This window comes from Aegilops tauschii, chromosome 1, assembly GCF_002575655.3.
Source record: "Aegilops tauschii subsp. strangulata cultivar AL8/78 chromosome 1, Aet v6.0, whole genome shotgun sequence".
Taxonomy (NCBI): Eukaryota; Viridiplantae; Streptophyta; class Magnoliopsida; order Poales; family Poaceae; genus Aegilops; species Aegilops tauschii.
The window spans coordinates 133294729-133299810 of NC_053035.3; positions in this window are offsets into that span (position 1 = coordinate 133294729).

Below are 5082 nucleotides of genomic sequence, written 5' to 3' on the forward strand. Positions count from 1 at the left end.
TTTGAAAAGGGATCTGGGTTCCGTTGCCTGTCCGGGGTCCATTCCCCCGATAGTAGTCCTCGAAGCTGTGAAGGCTCGCTGGCTTCAGGAGGGGGGCTTTGCAGTTTCACCCCCTAAGAAGGCGGCTGGTGCTGATAAAGCTTGTGGCCGCCGGGTCCGGCAACACCCACTTTGGGACGGCTTTTAGAAGCCGGATCGCGGCATCTCAGCACGGGCAGGAAACCGAGGAGTCCGTCGAATCTTGAAGGTGAAGGGACGCGCGTCCCACGACCCGATGCGGGCGCGACGCGAGGAATAGTAGCTGAAGAGGCCCTGACAGGCCACGCGCATGACGAGACGTAACAGTGGGCTGGGGCCCGCCATGCTGCACCATCGGCCCCGGCGCGGGATTTATTGTGGCGGCCGCGGACAGTTGCACTTTTCGACGCAGTGAATTCGTGGGGTAATCGTGCCCACATAGCGCGGGGAAGTGGAAAAGCGAGCGCAACCGATCCCACTTCCCCACATTCGGCCATGGTTATAAAACCGGAGGGAGGGGATGCCGGAAATGCTCACACACGCACCCCTCTCCCCATCCTTCTTCTCTCCGCCCAGTCTCCTGACCTTGTCGTCCATCGGAGCGCCAGGCGTCGCCTGAACCGTCCGTCGGCCGCGCTAGCTTCCTTCGTGCCTCCGCACCTCGCATCCTCCCCTAGCACCGCAGATGGCACCGCCGAAAGGCTCATGAGAGGGATCCATCATTACCGACACCAACATCCGGCGTCTCCACGAGACCCGGCGACTGCTGTTGGCAGCGGATGTCGTCGCACGCGCGCCCCGAGAGGAGGTGGAGCCGCAGCCACAAAATGGCGAGCGCGTGGTTTTCTACAACCATTTCCAACATGGGCTTGGCCTCCCCGTGAGTGCTTTCTTCTGCAACTTTCTCTCTTTCTTCGGGCTGCAGCTGCACCATCTTGGTGCGAACGCCGTGCTGCAAATCTCCGGCTTTGTCACCCTCTGCGAGGGCTACTTGGGGGTGGAGCTAGACGTGGAGCTCTGGAGCCGGCTCTTCTTCCTCAAGCAACAGGGACCAGAGGCCAGGGCCATGTCCAACTGCGGGGCCGCCATCGTTTCGATTCAGCCGGGCGGGATATTCCCCAAGATGCCCATCGAGAATTCTGCCAAGAAGTGGCAGAATACCTTCTTCTATGTGCGCAACATCGGCGGGAACGCTGACACCATCAACTTGCCCCCGTTCTTCAATGAGCAGCGCTCGCCAAGAAGAACTGGGGCCACGCACCCAAGAACCCATCGCGGGAGGTGTAGAACTTGTGCAACTGGATATGGGAGATGACAATGCAGGAGGGGCTCAAGGGGACGGATCTCGTCACCGCCTTCATCGCACGCCGTGTGCTGCCGCTGCAACACCGGGCGCTCATCATTGGCCAGATGGGCGATCGCCGGGATCCCACCCGGATATAGTCCGTGTTGGGGAACATAGCATGCAATTTCAAAAAATTTCCTACGATCACGCAAGATCTATCTAGGAGATGCATAGCAACGAGACGGGGAGAGTGTGTCCACGTACCCTCGTAGAGCGAAAGTGAAAACGTTATGTTAACGCGGTTAATGTAGCCGGACATCTTCACGATCCAACCGATCTAAGTACCGAACGTACGGCACCTCTGTGTTCAGCACACGTTCAGCTCGATGACGTCCCTCGAGCTCTTGATCCAGTAGAGGGTCGAGGGAGAGTTCCGTCAGCATGACGGCGTGGTGACGGTGTTGGTGATGTGATCCGCGCAGGGCTTCGCCTAAGCACTATGACGCTTTGACCGGAGGAGTAAACAGTGGAGGGGGGGCACTGCACACGGCTAAGAAACAACTGTTGTGTCATTGGGGTGCCCCCTTGCCTACGTATATAAAGGAGGGGGAGGAGGAGGCCGGCCCAAGGGGGGCGCGCCAAGAGGAGGGAGTCCTACTAGGACTCCGTTCCTAGTAGGATTCGCCCCCTTTCCTTCCAACGGAGAGGGGAAAGGGAAAAGGAGGGAGAGGGAGAAGGAAAGAGGGGGGCCGCTCCCCCTCGCCTTCTCCAATTCGGATTCGGCAGGGGGGGTGCGCGCCACCTCCCGTGGCATGCCTCCTGTCCTCCACTATGGCCCAATAGGCCCATTAACTTTCCCGGGGGGTTCCGGTAGCCTCCCGCTACTCCAATAAATCCCCGAACCTTATCAGAACCATTCCGGTGACCGTATATAACCTTCCAATATATTAGTCTTTACCTCTCGACCATTTCGAGACTCCTTGTCATGTCCGTGATCTCATCCGGGACTCCGAACAAACTTCGGTCACCAAAACACATAACTCATAATACAAATCATCATCGAACGTTAAGCGTGTGGACCCTACGGGTTCGAGAACTATGTAGACATGACCGAGACACATCTCAGGTCAATAACCAATAGCGGAACCTGATGCTCATATTGGCTCCTACATATTCTACGAAGATCTTTATCGGTCAAACCGCACAATAACATACGACATTCCCTTTGTCATCGGTATGTTACTTGCCCGAGATTCGATCGTCGGTATCCTTATACCTAGTTCAATATCGTTACCGGTAAGTCTCTTTACTCGTTCTGTAATGCATCATCCTGCAACTAACTCATTAGTCACATTAGTTGCAAGGCTTATAGTGATGTGCATTACGGAGAGGGCCCAGAGATACCTCTCCGATACTCGGAGTGACAAATCCTAATCTCGATCTATGCCAACCCAACAAACACCTTCGGAGACACCTGTAGAGCATATTTATAATCACCCAGTTACGTTGTGACGTTTGATAGCACACAAGGTGTTCCTCCGGTATTCAGGAGTTGCGTAATCTCATAGTCAAAGGAATATGTATAAGTCATGAAGAAAGCAATAGCAATAAAACTTAACGATCATTATGCTAAGCTTCCATCACATCATTCTCTAATGATGTGATCTCGTTCATCAAATGACAACAGATGTCTATGGTTAGGAAACTTAACCACCTTTGATTAACGAGCTAGTCTAGTAGAGGCATGCTAGGGACACTCTGTTTTGTCTATGTATTCACACATGTACTAAGTTTCCGGCTAATACAATTCTAGCATGAATAATAAACATTTATCATGATATAAGGAAATATAAATAACAATTTTATTATTGCCTCTAGCGCATATTTCCTTCAGTCACCCACTTGCACTAGAGTCAACAATCTAGTTCACATCGTCATGTGATTTAACACCAATAATTCACATCACCATGTGATTAACACCCATAGTTCACATCGCCATGTGACTAACACCCAGAGGGTTTACTAGAGTCAGTAATCTAGTTCATATCGCCATGTGATTAACACCCAAGGAGTACTAAGGTGTGATCATGTTTTGCTTGTGAGAGAGGTTTAGTCAATGGGTCTGCCATATTTAGATCCGTATGTATCTTGCAAAGTTTCTATGTATACAATGCTCTGCATGGAGCTACTCTAGCTAATTGCTCCCACTTTCAATATGTATCCATATTGAGACCTAGTCATCTGGATTGATGTAAAAGCTTGCATCGACGTAATTCATTACGACGAACTCTTTATCACCTCCATAACTGAGAAATATTTCCTTAGTCTTCTTAGGTAACTAAGGATAACTTTGACCGCTGTCCCGTGATCCACTCCTGGATTACTATCGTACCCCCTTGCCAAACTCATGGCAAGGTACACAATAGGTCTGGTACACAGCATAGCATACTTCATATAACCTATGACTGAGGCATAGGTAATGACTTTCATTCTCTTTCTATTTTCTGCCGTGGTCGGGTTTTGAGTCTTACTCAACTTCACACCTTACAACTCAGGCAAGAACTCCTTCTTTGACTTGATCCATTTTGAACTCCTTCAAAATCTTATCAAGGTATGTATTCATTGAAAGTCTTATCAAGCGTCTTGATCTATCTTTATAGATATTGGTGCCCAATATGTAAGTAGCTTCACCGAGGTCTTTCTTTGAAAAATCCTTTCAAACACTCCTTTATGCTTTCCAGAAAATTCTACATCATTTCCGATCAACAATATGTCATTCACATATACTTATCAGAAAGGTTGTAGTGCTCCCACTGACTTTCTTGTAAATACAGGCTTCACCGCAAGTCTGTATAAAACTATATGCTTTGATCAACTCATCAAAGCGTATATTCCAACTCCGAGATGCTTGCACCAGTCCATAGATGGATCGCTGGAGCTTGCACACTTTGTTAGCACCTTTTGGATTGAGAAAACCTTCTGGTTGCATCATATACAACTCTTCTTTAATAAATCCATTAAGGAATGCAGTTTTGACATCTATTTGCCAGATTTCATAAAATGCGGCAATTGCTAACATGATTAGGACAGACTTTAAGCATCGATACGAGTGAGAAAATCTCATCGTAGTCAACACCTTGAACTTGTCGAAAACCTTTTGCGACAATTCGAGCTTTGTAGATAGTAACACTACTATGAGCGTATGTCTTCCTCTTGAAGATCCATTTATTCTCTATGGCTTGCCGATCATCGGGCAAGTCAACCAAAGTCCACACTTTGTTCTTATACATGGATCCCATCTCAGATTTCATGGCATCAAGCCATTTCGCGGAATCTGGGCTCATCATCGCTTCCTCATAGTTTGTAGGTTCGTCATGGTCTAGTAACATGACTTCCAGAATAGGATTACTGTACTAGTCTGATGCGGAACGTACTCTGGTTGACCAACGAGGTTCGGTAGTAACTTGATCTAAAGTTTCATGATCATCACCATTAACTTCCTCACTAACTGGTGTAGGCATCACTGGAACTGAGTTCTATGATGAACCACTTTCCAATTCGGGAGAAGGTACAACTACCTCATCAAGTTCTACTTTCCTCCCACTTCTTTCGAGAAAAACTCCTTCTCTAGAAAGGATCCATTCTTAGCAACAAAGATCTTGCCTTCGGATCTGTGATAGAAGGTGTACCCAACAGTTTCTTTTGGGTATCCTATGAAGACATTTTTCTCCGATTTGGGTTCGAGCTTATCAGGTTGAAGATTTTTCACATAAGAATCA